Genomic DNA, 17,094 nt, shown 5'->3' on the forward strand with positions numbered 1-17,094 from the left:
ACACAAAGAGATCAAAATTACGTTTTCTCTATCCCACGGTGATAAGACATATTACACGATAGACATACAAGTAAACGACGCAATATAAAAAACAAGAAGGCACAAACAATAAATAATAAGAGTAATAATAAATAATAAATAAACAGATAACACAACAAATAAGAGCCAGTGTACATACAGACAGTAAAAGTACAGGACGCTACGCAGAACGGGGAAGCGAGTTCAGGATCCTAACAGCCTGGAGTATGAAGCTGTTTGAGAGTCCGGTGGTGCGGGAGCGCAGGCTTCTGTACCTCTTCCCAGAGGACAGAAGCTCGAACAAAGAGTGAGCGGCGTGACTCACATCACTCGCAATCGTGGTCGCCTTGCGGGTGAGATGGGAGGTGTAAATGTCCTTCAAGGAGGGGAGCGAAGCACCAATAATCTTACCAGCCGTGTTCACTATGCGCTGCAGGGCCTTCAAGTTGTAGTCAGTGCAGCCGCCACCCCAAACAGCAATACAGCTGGAGAGGACGCTCTCAATGGTGCCACGGTAAAATGTAGTCATGACGGCCGGAGGAGCGCTCGCTCGCCTGAGTTTCCGCAGGAAGTACAGGCGGCGCTGGGCCTTCTTCGCCAGTGATGCGGTGTTGGTGGACCAGGAGAGATCCTCACTGATGTGCACTCCCAGGAACTTGGCGCTGCTCACTCTCTCCACCACAGCACCGTCGATGGTCAGCGGCAGGTGTTGGGTGTAACCCTTCCGGAAGTCCACAACAATCTCCTTGGTCTTGTCGACGTTCAGCAGGAGGTTGTTGTCCCTGCACCACGTGGTCAGAAGGTCAACCTCCAGCCTGTATTGAGTCTCGTCTCCCTTGGTGAGGAGACCCACCACAGTCGTGTCATCAGCAAACTTCACTATACGGTTGTCGCTGTAGGTTGCAGTGCAGTCATGCGTCAGGAGAGTGAAGAGCAGCGGACTGAGCACGCAGCCTTGGGGGGCCCCCGTGCTCAGCGTGATGCTGGCGGAGATTTTGTCGCCCACACGTACTACCTGTGGCCTCTGACAGAGGTAGTCCAGTAGCCAGTTGCAGAGGTAGGTACTGAGGCCCAGCGTGTCAAGTTTGCTGATGAGGCGTTGTGGCACAATGGTGTTGAAAGCAGAACTGAAGTCCACAAATATTTCTCAAACGGTCTCCTATAAAATGATCAGAACTGACTAAAGTTCGATCTAACGCATTGGTACTACTTACCTATGTTTCCCTTCCATAACGATCCGTAGTTTTACTCGAAACATTAACAGAGCGGCCTATTTTGACATGAAATAGCCTCGCGCGTATAGCAGCTGTCGTTATAGCATTAGCCATCCGCAAAAACCCATGACCCTCAGCTCGCAATCTCCCATGAGCCTCAGCAAAGTGTAAACAATCGCGTTTCTCAAACGAGCGCCTATAAAATGATCAGAACTGACTAAAGTTCGATCTAACGCATTGGTACTACTTACCTATGTTTCCCTTCCATATCGATCCGTAGATTTACTCGAAACATTAACGGAGCAACCTTTTTTTAAATGAAATAGCCTCGCGGGTACAACAGCTATTCGGTGACGCCCCCTGACTACAGTTACCGTAATGTTGGGAAGCGATGCGACCTTGTAGTTTACTAGTCGTACTAAAACGTACTAAAAATGTTTGGCAGAGCACTGTGTACAACCAGTATGGATCAACAAATTCATCACTTGATCCATAAATAAGGCGCACCGAACTATAAGGCGCACTATCGACTTTTGATAAAAATTTTGGTTTTTAGGTGCGCCTTATAGGGCGGAAAATACGGTAATTGTTATTTATTTATAATGTAGCACAAGGTGGTTCACGTATACCAGGGGTGTCAAACTTATTTTTGTCGCGGGCCGCATCATAGTAATAGTTTCCATGGAAATTGTCAATCCAAATAAATGTCAAATCTCATATTATATACAGTATAGTGTAGACTGCGCAACAAACTAGTGAATAACTAGATGAATAACTCATTTTCAAAACAGACTAATAAAAACTGTTCAAATATTATATGTTAATAAATATGATATGTTAATAAAAATTGCTGGCAATATCGCTATTTTTTAAAAGTGAAAACAATTTGTAATTTTTGTCTTTGCGGGCCACATAAAATGATGGGATGGGCCATATCTGGCCCCCGGGCCTTGAGTGAGACACCTGTGACGTAGACAAAAATCATTCTCACAAATTTTATATTGAGCCCCCAATAATTATATTGTATAATGTCCAGTTTGTGGGATACTAGTGGTCCTTTTTTTCCCCTCAAGTTATTTTCTGCAACTCAAGAAGGGCACAACTAATATCTTTTCCCTTATGAAAAGAAAGCCAATGAGAAAGCATTGAGCAGGGTCATAAATCACGTTTACACCTATACATATGTATTCGTGCCTGTCCTGTCAATTTGTTCCAGTAAATCTTCGCAGCTTTCTTGATATTACTTCAGACTGCATCATTTGCACGGTTGCACTATTCAATGTGTTATAATGCCCAATGGCTCATATTTTATTTTTCACTGCCACACAAGAATTTGTCTTTTAGGAGGGGAAATATTGATATACTTAGAACTAGGAACTCTTTGTTTTTGCCTTCCCAGTGACTATTTGGGAAAAGCGAAATCATTTCAGACAGTGATGATGTCATCTTTTGTTTTCAACCTGCGACTGCATTGTTCAAGGAATTGAGCACTGTTGCAAGCGGCTTTCAGTGACAAATCTTACTTTGTCCTCAACTGCACACTCATAATTTTATACCAAGCTTTCCCCCACCTGCGCTCAAATGTGCCTCCCAACGTTTATGTGCACCATTAACCACAATTCTCCAGACTTGAATGATTCAAACGATGATTTAAAATTGTTCTGTTTCTACTGTGCATGATGGCGACGGTCATTTAGGAACAATTGATCATCCAACATGTGCACTTTGAGAAGATTGTGCACAAGCAGGCATGCTGTACTTGAGCCCGCCTCATCCAACTCAAGTATGACAAAAAAAACATGTCCCAAGATATGGATTGCACTGTGTGAGCATCAGTAAAAAGTCCACAGTGTTCATTTGAAGATGGTCTTCTGCTTCAAGCAGTGGGACCCATCTGTATAGAACTCTTCTGACAGCTGCCCGTCCAGAAGAATGTAGTGTGCCACTTCCTCAGCAGCCTTTCTCTTCCACCACCGTCAAAGATACATTTTCTCCTCATGTATCATGCCATGACAGGCCTTGTGAGGCAGCATTTAAAACATGGAGCTCAAGTGACACTGGTAGTCAGATAAAGTAGGGGATGTGGCAGACCTTCATTTGAGACCTGCGGACAATAAATCTACGTGATCCGTGGTGTCACACTTTGTCGGAGCTGTCCTTACACCGTGTTCCAAATTATTATGCAAATTGTATTTAAGTGTCATAAAGATTACATTTTTTGTTTTTCAATTAAACTCATGGACGGTATTGTGTGTCAGGGCTCTTTGGATCACTGAAATCAATCTCAGACACCTGTGATAATTAGTCTGCCAGGTGAGCCCAATTAAGGAAAAACTACTTAAGAATGGCGTTCCACATTATTAAGCAGATGACCATTTCCAAGCAACATGGGAAAGAAAAAGGATCTCTCTGCTGTCGAAAAGCGTGAAATAGTTCAATGCCTTGGACAAGGTATGAAGACCTTAGATATTTCACGAAAACTTAAGCGTGATCATCGTACTGTAAAGAGATTTGTGGCTGATTCAGCACACACGGGTTCGTGCAGATAAAGGCACAACGAGGAAGGTTTCTGCCAGACAAAAACATCGGATTAAGAGAGCAGCTGCTAAAATGCCATTACAGAGTAGCAAACAGATATTTGAAGCTGCTGGTGCCTCTAGAGTCCCACGAACATCAAGGTGTAGGATCCTCCAGAGTCTTGCAGTTATGCGTAAACCCTCTATTCGGCCACCCCTAAACAACGCTCACAAGCAGAAACGGCTGCAGTGGGCCCAGGAATACATGAAGACTAATTTTCAAACAGTCTTGTTCACTGATGAGTGCCGTGCAACCTTGGATGGTCCAGATGGATGGAGTCGTGGATGGTTGGTGGACGGCCACCATGTCCCAACAAGGCTGCGACGTCAGCAAAGAGTGGCGGAGTCATGTTTTGGGCCGGAATCATGGGGAGAGAGCTGATTGGCCCCTTTAGGGTCCCTGAAGGTGTGAAAATGACATCTGTAAAGTATGTGGAGTTTCTGACTGACCACTTTCTTCCATGGTACAAAAAGAAGAACCGTGCTTTCCGTAGCAAAATCATCTTCATGCATGACAATGCACCATCTCATGCTGCAAGGAATACCTCTGCATCATTGGCTGCTATGGGCATAAAAGGAGAGAAACTCATGGTGTGGCCCCCATCCTCCCCTGACCTCAACCCTATTGAGAACCTTTGGAGCATCCTCAAGCAAAAGATCTATGAGGGTGGGAGGCAGTTCACATCCAAACAGCAGCTCTGGGAGGCTATTCTGACATCCTGCAAAGAAATTCAAGCAGAAACTCTCCAAAAACTCACAAGGTCAATGGATGCAAGAATTGTGAAGCTGCTATCAAATAAAGGGTCCTATGTTAAAATGTAACTTGACCTGTTAAGATGTTTTTGATTGAAATAGCTTTTGATTTCAGTAAATATGACCTCCTAATGCTGTAAATTCTAAAGATGAGCATTTCAGTTCATAACAACCTATAAAATGTTATAAAACTCTGTTGTGCGTAATCATTTGGAACAGTGCATTTTAAGTTTTTTACTTTTGAAAAATTCTGTTATCATTGGGAGGTTTGTTCAATAACATTCGAATTCATTAAACTAATGGTTGATGACTTGAAAATTATGCTGACTCATTTGCATCGACTATTTAGGAAAATCTGAGATAAATATCATTTGCAACATCCGTAAGGCGGCGGGCCCTGACAACATCCCGGGTCGGGCGCTGAAGGACTGCGCTGGTGAGCTGACGGATGTCTTCACGGACATCTTTAACACTTCCCTGCAGCAGGCCATCGTCCCGTCGTGTTTCAAAGCTGCCACCATCGTACCTGTGCCGAAGAAACCCGCTCCGTCCTGCTTCAATGACTACCGCCCCGTGGCACTTACGCCCATCATCATGAAGTGCTTTGAGCGGCTTGTCATGGAGCACATCCGATCCGTTCTCCCCCCCACCACTGACCCCTTCCAGTTTGCGTACCGAGCCAAGCGGTCTTCTGAGGATGCCATCTGCTCTGCCCTCCACTCGGCCCTCACCCACCTGGAGAGGAGGGACTCGTATGTGAGATTGCTGTTTGTGGACTTCAGTTCTGCCTTCAACACCATTGTGCCACAACGCCTCATCAGCAAACTTGACGCGCTGGGCCTCAGTACCTACCTCTGCAACTGGCTACTGGACTACCTCTGTCAGAGGCCACAGGTAGTACGTGTTGGCGAAAAAATCTCCGCCAGCATCACGCTGAGCACGGGGGCACCCCAAGGCTGCGTGCTCAGTCCGCTGCTCTTCACCCTCCTGACGCATGACTGCACTGCAACCTACAGCGACAACCGTATCGTGAAGTTTGCTGACGACACGACTCTGGTGGGTCTCATCACCAAGGGAGACGAGACTCAATACAGGCTGGAGGTTGACCTTCTGACCACGTGGTGCAGGGACAACAACCTCCTGCTGAACGTCGACAAGACCAAGGAGATTGTTGTGGACTTCCGGAAGGGTCACACCCAACATCTGCCGCTGACCATCGACGGTGCTGTGGTGGAGCGAGTGAGCAGCGCCAAGTTCCTGGGGGTGCACATCAGTGAGGATCTCTCCTGGTCCACCAACACCGCATCACTGGCAAAGAAAGCCCAGCGCCGCCTGTACTTCCTGCGGAAACTCAGGCGAGCGAGCGCTCCTCCGGCCGTCATGACTGCATTTTACCGCGGCACCATTGAGAGCGTCCTCTCCAGCTGTATTGCTGTTTGGGGTGGCGGCTGCACTGACTACAACTTGAAGGCCCTGCAGTGCATAGTGAACACTGCTGGTAAGATTGCTGGTGCTTCGCTCCCCTCCTTGAAGGACATTTACACCTCCCATCTCACCCGCAAGGCGACCACGATTGTGAGTGATGCGAGTCACCCCGCTCACTCTTTGTTCGAGCTTCTGCCCTCTGGGAAGAGGTACAGAAGCCTGCGCTCCCGCACCTCCAGACTCTCAAACAGCTTCATACTCCAGGCTGTTAGGATCCTGAACTCGCTCCCCCGTTCTGCGTAGCGTCCTGTACTTTTACTGTCTGAACTGTCTGAATGCACACTGGCTCTTATTATTTATTATTTGTTATTACTCTTATTTATTGTTTGTGCCTTTTTGTTTATGATGTTTTTTACTTTTGCGCTATGCTTGCTGGCTCCGTTATTTATTGTGTTATCTGTTTATTTATTATTTATTCATCACTCTTACTATTGATTGTTTGAATTTTTGCCTTCTTGTCTTTATATTGTGTCGCGTACATGTATGTCTATCGTGTTATGTGTCTCCTCACCGTGGGATAGAGAAAAACGTAATTTCGGTCTCTTTGTGTGTTGTGACATGTGGAGAGATTGACAATAAAGCTGACTTTGACTTTGACTTTTGACTTTGATTTGCATAATAATTTGGAACACGGTAATGCCTTGGGCAGAGCTGCAGGAGTTACAATTCCAAGGACACTGTTAGGAAGAGGAGGAAAAGCCAGAGTTGAAGGGAAGTCAAAGTGTGTGAGATAGGAAGAGCAAAATACATGTAAAAGAGCAAACAATCTTTTTTGTTATAATCTGTGTTTTTCTTGACGCATTGTTTTGATTTAATTTTGTCGTTTTGTCTTGTTTTGCTTCCCTTGTCTTGTCAAATCATTAGAGATTTGTTTCCACTTGTTCTCAACATCCCCCCGTGTGTCTACAAGCTTCTCTGTCTCGCCACCATTTTTTCCGGAGGAATCCGGAGGCATTTCCAGGTCAGCTGGGCGATGAAGTATGTCCGGGTCATCCCCGAAGCTTCCTCCCGGTGGATTGCGCTCTGAACACCTCACTAGGAAGCCATCCAGCCTTTTACAGCAAACTTTAGACTCAAAAGTTTTGACGGAATTGTGGAGTCAAAACCTGCACTGGTTGTTAGTTAATTGCAGAGACATGCTTGAATACTCTGGATCAGCGTTGTCCTATTTCTTCGAGGACAGGCGTTGGAATTCAAGCTATGGGCAATTTGGAGTCTTCAGTGTTTTGGGAAAGTGACAGTACATGCAAAACACAAGACCAAAGAGCCTGAAGGTCCAAATCCGCAATCTCTGGAATCTGAGGCAGATGTGTGAACCGCTAGGAAGAAAGCAGAAATTTCAGTCATGAAAAACAACCTAATATGTTCAGAATGTCTTTGTGTTTCTGCTTGATGTATAAAACAATAAAGTAGGATGCATAAAACATGAACGTCGACATATCTCTTGAGATGTATTGTTCACATTGTGCCTCAATAAAAGCATTTAAAAGCGTCAGCAGCTCTTTCAATCAACTTCATGTTATTATCACATTTTCCATGGTCATCAAAAAAAGGCTTATAGTTGTCATTAAGAATTGATCAATATTGCTTTCAAGACCTGTTGAAAGTCATCTGAAAAGACAAATAATGGATGTCCGATCATTTTGAGATACTCTTTGATGCGTTCCTATTATGTTAGCCTGAGATTATAGTTGATCAATGCAATCTCAAAGAATTTGGCTTGGTTTCCCATCCAAAAGCTCTTTTGCAATCACACTTACTCAAGGTTACTGATAAACCCCAATCACATATGCTCTTAAAACTACAAAGACTTAGACAAACAGGGATGAGCGGACAAATATTGCACCTGGCAACCAGAGTGGGGCATTTAAAACTATTTGGCTGTAATCAGACGGCAATTTCCCTTTTCATGCGTGAGACGGTGATGGATGTTTGCAAGGTGATTCATACAAAAGGTTCTTTAGTCAAGTGTTGTTGTTGGCTTTAGAACTTTTAGTAACTTTTAGTTACTGATGCCAGTGACCTTCAGGTTATACACAACTAGAGGCAGAAATAAATCCTAATAACTGACTTTTAAATTCAATTCAAGTTGATGTAAACACCTAGTTGACCTAAATATGTGACCAAATACCAACCGCCCAGTCCCACTGAGATGATTAAATAAGGTTGATCTTCACCACAGAACCTGAGTGCCATAATTAGGACAGAATATGTTGTCAGAGTAAATTTCGCGGAACGTTTTTCTCGGGTAATTACTTTGTTGGAGTGCATCAAGAGTATTATTTAGTGGGCACGGATTAGTACGCACCTTGGAGAGAAAGACTATCATTTTTAGCTCTGTACCACTCCCCTGGCATTGCATAGGAAAAAGTTGGGCATATATTTGAAGGCCACGAAATGCCAGCTTTTAATCACATGGGCCTACTTTTAATTGCCACATAGTGGTTGACATCTTGAACCACTCATTGTGGTGAATCTTGTTAGAATTGTCTGCACTCACTAAAAAGACAAACATGCAATATAATTGCAGGGATGTACGGTGAAGACGAAGAATTTGTTGATCCTGGAGTAGACAGATTTAGAAATTAATTAAATATTTGGGGTCTTCTTAATTAAACAAAGGTCGTGCTGTTCTTTCCCTAAAAATAATAAAAACGTTTAACCAAAAACCATAAAACCCAAGCGATTAGCGCTGGTGCAAACGATATAAAAAAAAATAATAATAATTCCCCTCTCACCCTCCGCGGGTGGTCTCCCACTCCAAGCTCGGGTCCTCTACCAGAGGCCTGGGAGCTTGAGGGTTCTGCGCAGTATTTTGGCTGTTCCTAGCACTGCACTCTTCTGGACTGAGGTGTCTGATGTTGTTCCTGGAATCTGCTGTAGCCACTCCTCCAGTTTGGGGGTCACTGCCCCAAGTGCCCCAATGACCACGGGCACCACCGAGGCCTTCACTTTCCAGGCCTTCTCAAGCTCTTCTTTGAGGCCCTGGTATTTCTCTAGCTTCTCAAGTTCTTTTTTCCTGATGTTGCCATCGCTTGGTATTGCTACATCCACTACAACGGCCTTCTTCTGCTGTTTGTCCACCACCACAATGTCCGGTTGGTTCGCCATCACCATCTTGTCAGTCTGGATCTGGAAGTCCCACAGGATCTTGGCTCGCCCGTTCTCTGCCACCTTAGGGGGTGCTTCCCACTTTGAACTTGGGGCTTCCAGTCCATACTCTGCACAGATGTTCCTGTACACTATGCCAGCCACTTGGTTATGACGTTCCATGTATGCTTTCCCTGCTAGCATCTTACACCCTGCTGTTATGTGTTGGACTGTCTCAGGGGCCTCTTTGCACAGCCTACACCTTGGGTCTTGTCTGGTGTGGTATATATATATATATATTTTCCGCCCTATAAGGCGCACCTAAAAACCTAAATTTTTATCAAAAGTCAACAGTGCGCCTTATAGTCCGGTGCGCCTTATATATGGATCAAGTGATGAATTTGTTGATCCATACTGGTTGTACACAGTGCTCTGCCAAAATGTTTTAGTACGTTTTAGTACGACTAGTAAATTACAAGGTCGCATCGCTTCCCAACATTACGGTAACTGTAGTCAGGGGGCGTCACCGAATAGCTGTTGTACCCGCGAGGCTATTTCATTTCAAAATAGGCTGCTCCGTTAATGTTTCGAGTAAATCTACGGATCGATATGGAAGGGAAACATAGGTAAGTAGTACCAATGCGTTAGATCAAACTTTAGGCAGTTCTGATCATTTTATAGGAGCTCGTTTGAGAAACGCGATTGTTTACACTTTGCTGAGGCTCATGGGATATTGCGAGCTGAGGGTCATGGGGTTTTGCGGATGGCTAATGCTATAACGATAGCTGCTATACGCGCGAGGCTATTTCATGTCAAAAGAGGCTGCTCTGTTCATGTTTCGAGTAAACCTACGGATCGATATGGAAGGGAAACATAAGTAAGTAGTACCAATGCGTTAGATCGAACTTTAGTCAGTTCTGATCATTTTATAGGAGCTCGTTTGAGAAACGCGATTGTTTACACTTTGCTGAGGCTCATGGGAGATTGCGAGCTGAGGGTCATGGGTTTTTGCGGATGGCTAATGCTATAACGATAGCTGCTATACGCGCGAGGCTATTTCATGTCAAAATAATCTGCTCTGTTCATGTTTCGAGTAAATCTACGGATCGATATGGAAGGGAAACATAGGTAAGTAGTACCAATGCGTTAGATCGAACTTTAGTCAGTTCTGATCATTTTATAGGAGCTCGTTTGAGAAACGCGATTGTTTACACTTTGCTGAGGCTCATGGGAGATTGCGAGCTGAGGGTCATGGGTTTTTGCGGATGGCTAATGCTATAACGATAGCTGCTATACGCGCGAGGCTATTTCATGTCAAAATAATCTGCTCTGTTCCTGTTTCGAGTAAATCTACGGATCGATATGGAAGGGAAACATAGGTAAGTAGTACCAATGCGTTAGATCGAACTTTAGTCAGTTCTGATCATTTTATAGGAGCTCGTTTGAGAAACGCGATTGTTTACACTTTGCTGAGGCTCATGGGAGATTGCGAGCTGAGGGTCATGGGTTTTTGCGGATGGCTAATGCTATAACGATAGCTGCTATACGCGCGAGGCTATTTCATGTCAAAATAGGCCGCTCTGTTCCTGTTTCGAGTAAATCTACGGATCGATATGGAAGGGAAACATAGGTAAGTAGTACCAATGCGTTAGATCGAACTTTAGTCAGTTCTGATCATTTTATAGGAGCTCGTTTGAGAAACGCGATTGTTTACACTTTGCTGAGGCTCATGGGAGATTGCGAGCTGAGGGTCATGGGTTTTTGCGGATGGCTAATGCTATAACGATAGCTGCTATACGCGCGAGGCTATTTCATGTCAAAATAGGCCGCTCTGTTCCTGCTTCGAGTAAATCTACGGATCGATATGGAAGGGAAACATAGGTAAGTAGTACCAATGCGTTAGATCGAACTTTAGTCAGTTCTGATCATTTTATAGGAGCTCGTTTGAGAAACGCGATTGTTTACACTTTGCTGAGGCTCATGGGAGATTGCGAGCTGAGGATCATGGGTTTTTGCGGATGGCTAATGCTATAACGATAGCTGCTATACGCGCGAGGCTATTTCATGTCAAAATAGGCCGCTCTGTTCATGTTTTGAGTGAAATCTACGGATCGATATGGAAGGGAAACATAGGTAAGTAGTACCAATGCGTTAGATCGAACTTTAGTCAGTTCTGATCGTTTTATAGGAGCTCGTTTGAGAAACGCGATTGTTTACACTTTGCTGAGGCTCATGGGAGATTGCGAGCTGAGGCTCATAGGAAATTGCGGATGGCTAATGCTATAACGATAGCTGCTATACGCGCGAGGCTATTTCATGTCAAAATAGGCTGCTCTGTTAATGTTTCGAGTAAATCTACAGATCGATATGGAATGGAAACATAGGTAAGTAGTACCAATGCGTTAGATTGAACTTTAGTCAGTTCCAATCATTTTATAGGAGATCGTTTGAGAAACGCGATTGTTTACAGAGGGCTCGTTGGTTATTGGCTAGTGGGTGCATACCGCAACCCTAGTCAACCTCAGTTTGTTGCAGTAAAGCTTCTATTTTATATCTATCTTATAGGCCGGTGCGCCTTATATATGGACAAAGTTTTAAAATGGGCCGTTCATTGAAGGTGCGCCTTATACCCCGGTGCGCCTAATAGGGCGGAAAATACGGTATATATATATATATATTTTTATTAAATTGTTTTGGATTGCTTATAAAGTGTTGTTTGTGCATGAGTAGACGCTTCTCATTTTGTGGATAACCACCTTTTGTATTTTAGACAGACAAATAAATAAACTAATTAACAAATACACGTTAATCTAACAAAAAGCCAATTGTAAATAAAATAAGCAACAGAAATGTTATGATAGCGACAAATAAAAATAACCATGTCTTCATCACGAAGAACGCAGTGTAGACAAAAACTAACATTTGCAACAAAATGTTCACACACGTGCTAATTTTCAAACGTATAACTTTACTATTCATGATTTAAGGAGTTACCCTTCCAATGTGATTTTTTTTCTCACTGGAGACCCCTTTGCCTACACTATATTAGATTTTCAGTGCTGATATAATGCAGTCATGTTAAAATCCCTCAACAGTCATCACCACGTTTCTAGACAGAAGCATTATTTCTTCGCCCAGTGTGAGTTTAACTTTAACTTTGCTCACCTTATATTCTGTCTGTCTGTGAATACAATTATATAAAGTTGTTTACATGGCCTATAATTCTTGAGAGCCAGGAAATGAACAGCAGAATTATTTTTTTACTCTACTCAAGGCAGGTGCAGAGGATGTAACTTTGGGTAATTCGACTCGTCACTTGAATGAAGATGAGCTCATATTCCGAAAGCTTTTTTGTTTGTTTGTTTTTCTATTTGATGCTGTTTAAATCTGTTATATAATGCATCTGTTTACCGACAATGAGCACCAGTTTTTACTCTACAACCTTTCACTCTCCCGAGTGTGCAAATTTGCTTGCTCATCCTACAAGGGACACTGTTGAAATATTAGATTTTTCAATTTTCATTCATTATAAAACCCACTTTCAATTTCGATAATATGCAGAAATAAAAAAATGTGTTCCATCACATCAACGGACATTTGTATAGAAAATTAAGTGCACAAGTTTTGACCACTCTGTTTAGTCTTGTTTTTGATATGCAACCGATCATTTACCAGAAAAAGAAAAAAAAAAGATTTGTGGTGCTTCATGATTGTTTTACACCTACTAAATGTATTTAGTGGTGTTGTCATTTTGCCCCACTTCTTCAAGCCATCATTGTGATGGGTCTGAGTCTGTTTAGTTGCTTCTGCTTCTCTTCGTTACAATTGTCCCTTTCCTATTTCTGGCAGAGTTTATTTTCTCTTTATGGATTCCAGTCTGAGTGCCGCTTTTTTTTTGTCTGCATTCTTCTGGATCAAATAGGGTCACAAAGGATGCCAGTCCTTCGCTGTTATTTACGCACAGAAGGAGACCCTAATGGCACAGATGCCGTGAATGGCCTGTAAAATGGTGGAGGTTGACCTTCTGACCACTTGGTGCAGGGACAACAATCTCCTGCTGAACGTCGACAAGACCAGGGAGATTGTTGTTAACTTCCGGAAGGGTCACACCCAACACCTGCCGCTGACCATCGACGGTGGTGTGGTGGAGAGAGTGAGCAGCGCCAGGTTCCTGGGGGTGCACATCAGTGAAGATCTCTCCTGGTCCACCAACACCGCATCACTGGCGAAGAAGGCCCAGCGCCGCCTGTACTTCCTGCGGAAACTCAGGCGAGCGAGCGCTCCTCCGGCCGTCATGACTACATTTTACCGTGGCACCATTGAGAGCGTCCTCTCCAGCTGTATTGCTGTTTGGGGTGGCAGCTGCACTGACTACAACTTGAAGGCCCTGCAGCGCATAGTGAACACGGCTGGTAAGATTATTGGTGCTTCACTCCCCTCCTTGAAAGACATTTACATCTCCCATCTCACCCGCAAGGCGACCACGATTGTGAGTGATGTGAGTCACCCCGCTCACTCTTTGTTTGAGCTTCTGCCCTCTGGGAAGAGGTACAGGAGCCTGCGCTCCCGCACCACCAGACTCACCAACAGCTTCATACTCCAGGCTGTTAGGATCCTGAACTCTCTCCCCCTTTCTGCTTAGCGTCCTGTACTTTGCGCTATGCTTACTGTCTGCTGTATGCACACTGGCTCAGTTTTGCTCCTCTTATTTATTGTGTTATTTGTTTATTATTTATTCATCACTCATTATTTATTTATTATTTATTATTTATTGTTTGTGCCTTCTTGTTTTTATTTTGTGTCGTCTACTTGTATGTCTATCGTGTACTATGTCTCGTCACCGTAGGATAGAGGAAACGGAATTTCGGTTTCTTTGTGTCTTGACATATGAAGGGATTGACAATAAAGCAGACTTTGACTTTGACTTTGATAATTAGAATAAATACAGTATATATATATATATATATATAGTAGATGTATATGTAGATGTAGCTAAGGTATACCAGTGGTGGGCTGTCAGGGCTTGCAAGGCCTTCTCTGCTGGCCTAAAAATATCTGAATCACAGACTGATGTTAGTTATATTTTGTCCATGAATACATGTATTCATTTAATACGTATTCATGGACAACATTTATTTCAAATGTATTTAATACGTATTAAATACCATATTGGCCCGAATATAAGACAATGTTTTTTGCATTGAAATAAGACTGAAAAAGTGGGGGTCGTCTTACATTCGGGGTCGAGACATTATACCCATTCACTCGTGTGCAGCGGTAAGTTAAAGGTTGCTGGTATCGACTGAGAATGTTGCTGTGATCGTGTGCCTCTTGGACACAAAGTAAGTATATACATTTCATTGTTACTACGGTACACTGTCGTGCCGTTTGTCCGATCGCGGTTTGCTTCGTGTGCGCGCCGTTTGATTGACAGGTCCGGCGCGCTCCTTTAAATTTGCCTTGCATCGTACGAGTAGCCTGTTACGCAGTGGCACGGCGACTAACGGTCGCCAGCAAATGTATTTTGTTGTCTCGATGACTTATGTTTGGTGTGTTGCCGAGAGTATTTCATTTATGGGTATTTAGTATAGCGGAACCGTTACGCAGTTAATTATGTAATGTGTGCCGTCGTGTTGTGTGACGTCAGAAGTTGAGCGTTGACTTACGAGGTGTATTTACTGTACTGTTGCAGAACCACACACACCACGCACACACACACACACATGCACACACACTCCACACACCCTTCACATCTTTCATACAATAATCACACATACAAGAATCGCATTCACACACCCAAAGACTCACCCATGTACACTACACACACCTGCTCTCACATCCTTACGACCAAACGTGTGCCTATACCCTTTTGCCAGTTTGCCTGTATGCCCTTATGAGCCACAGCGCCTGTTACTTTTTTGCCAATAATTCAGTAAAGCAATCAAAACTGAACCACGTCTTCCCTCCTGTGTTCTGACCAACACCCGGGGGCGAAAATAACATAACCATCCGAGCCAACTCCCATACAGTCCTCAGGCTCCCCAACAATAGCGGTAGCAGTTTGCATTATTTTATTGCAATGTTTTTCCTTATTCAGATTTGTTTCAACACTACAGTTACAGTTAGACTTCACTTTGATGGTTAATGCAGTTATTGCAATTTTGTTGTTTTATCACAGTATATTGGTTTATTTACATTTCAAAACCTAGAAGCCATTCATTTACAAATGTATTTGCACTTTAGTTTACATATTTAATGTTCAGATATTAAGATGTAATAGTTTTTGCATTATTTAAATGAGGCAAAATAACATGCTTTTTCTCTCGAATATATTATAATTTATAATCATTTGTTTCAGATGTACTGTAATTATTTTCTGTATAAAAATTTAATTTTGTGTTCAAAAAGTCTTTTTCAAACTTGAGTCTTGAAAAAGAGGGGGTAGTCTTATAATCAGGGTCGTTTTATATTCGGGCCATAACGGTAATTCCAAACGGTCTGTCCGCTTCCTTTCATTGCGAGCCCCCTGGTTGCGCTGCTTCCAGACGTGTATTTTCATATTTAAGCATTTGCCCAATCACATTTCAGCAACTATTTGTTGCCAGGGTCAAAGAAATCTGCCTGGAGGCCTTCACAATCAGTTCTGCGGGCCCTGTAGCATAAAATAAATGTCGATCAGACTGTTGCTTCAACTAATCAGATTTTGAGTTGGCGACACCAAGGCCTTCTAGCAGGCATACGGAAACGTCAGCGTATTCACACGCTTTGATTGGATAGTCAGAGAGTGTACTAGCCAGAGCGAGCAAACTGCATCTGTAGTGAGCTGAGTGTTCATTTAATCGCTGTTTTGTCAACCCACCAGGGCTGAAGTGTCATGCTGTCGTGTTTTGTGGATTGTTTTTGTCTTGTCCTGTTCTTCGTATTGTCACTTCCTGTTTTGTTTTGGTAACTCTCCTCTCGTTTCAGTTCGTGGGTCCTTCTTCTGCACGTCAGGCCACTTGACTTCCCTGATCCCAATTGTGTGCACCTGTGTCGTTGGACCTAATCGTCTGCACCTATGTCCTCCCCCTTCTGTGTGTGTATATACTATATACGGTCCTCGGGGGCCGAATCCTTACATGTTTTCCAAGTTTCCCTCGTTAAACACACCTGATTCAATTAATCAGGCTCCTGCTGAAAGTGAGGACGAACTGGACATTTGAATCAGGTGTGTTTAACAAGGGAAACTTGGAAAACATGTAGGGATCCGGGCCCCGAGGAAAGGAGTTTGACACCCCTGGTATATAGCCTGCGTCTTCCCCTTGTCTTGTGCCAGTGCGTCTTGTCCTGTCTTGAACACTAGCGATCACGTAAGTCACAGAAATCCCCTTAGAGATCATAGTTAGAAGATACCTTTTGTCCAGCCTGAGCTCTGTGTTTTTGTGTAGTTAGGTTTTTAGTAGTAGCGCATGCACGAGCGCATGCAGTTTTACATCTCGTCCACGAAATGATGATGATGGCAATGATGACGATGAAGATAGTCTGATTGGCCGCTCAGTCTTTCCCACTGCACCGGCGCGCCTTACGTCAGCAGCCTTGCTCGGCCAAGAGTGATTTAAACACGGCCAGAGTGGGAAGGTGTCTGAGAGGGAGGCGCGAGCATCTGTAGAAAGAGCCAGTGTGAGTGTGCATGGACACTGCCACACGGTGGAGCAAAGTCTTATGAAACTTTTATTCTTCGTTATTACCCCCTTCTCATACACTTTGAGAAGTTCTAATTACCCCCACCCCCCTTTTAAAATAAACATTTGCACCAAATTATGACCCACGGTTTTAAAACAGAAATTTGATGGCTGGACATAAAAGCCTTTGTCCACTCGCACACATAAAGAGAAAGCCCAACGACAGCAACAACTGTCGTGTAATTGTGGTCGTCAATTAGTTGGTGCGCAGTGGCCGCCCAGTGCGCCTACGCCGCG

The 17,094-nt window shown here is 43.7% G+C and overlaps 1 long non-coding RNA gene across 1 annotated transcript; it reads left to right on the top strand.

The window, feature by feature from the left end:
• The first annotated feature begins 3,041 nt into the window (after positions 1-3,041).
• Positions 3,042-4,630, top strand: LOC133166181 (uncharacterized). Its single transcript, XR_009717711.1, has 2 exons — positions 3,042-4,071; positions 4,204-4,630. It is a non-coding gene; the product is annotated as an uncharacterized LOC133166181 (long non-coding RNA).
• The last annotated feature ends 12,464 nt before the right edge of the window (positions 4,631-17,094 follow it).

The sequence above is a fragment of the Syngnathus typhle genome, linkage group LG13, assembly GCF_033458585.1.
Source record: "Syngnathus typhle isolate RoL2023-S1 ecotype Sweden linkage group LG13, RoL_Styp_1.0, whole genome shotgun sequence".
NCBI lineage: Eukaryota > Metazoa > Chordata > Actinopteri > Syngnathiformes > Syngnathidae > Syngnathus > Syngnathus typhle.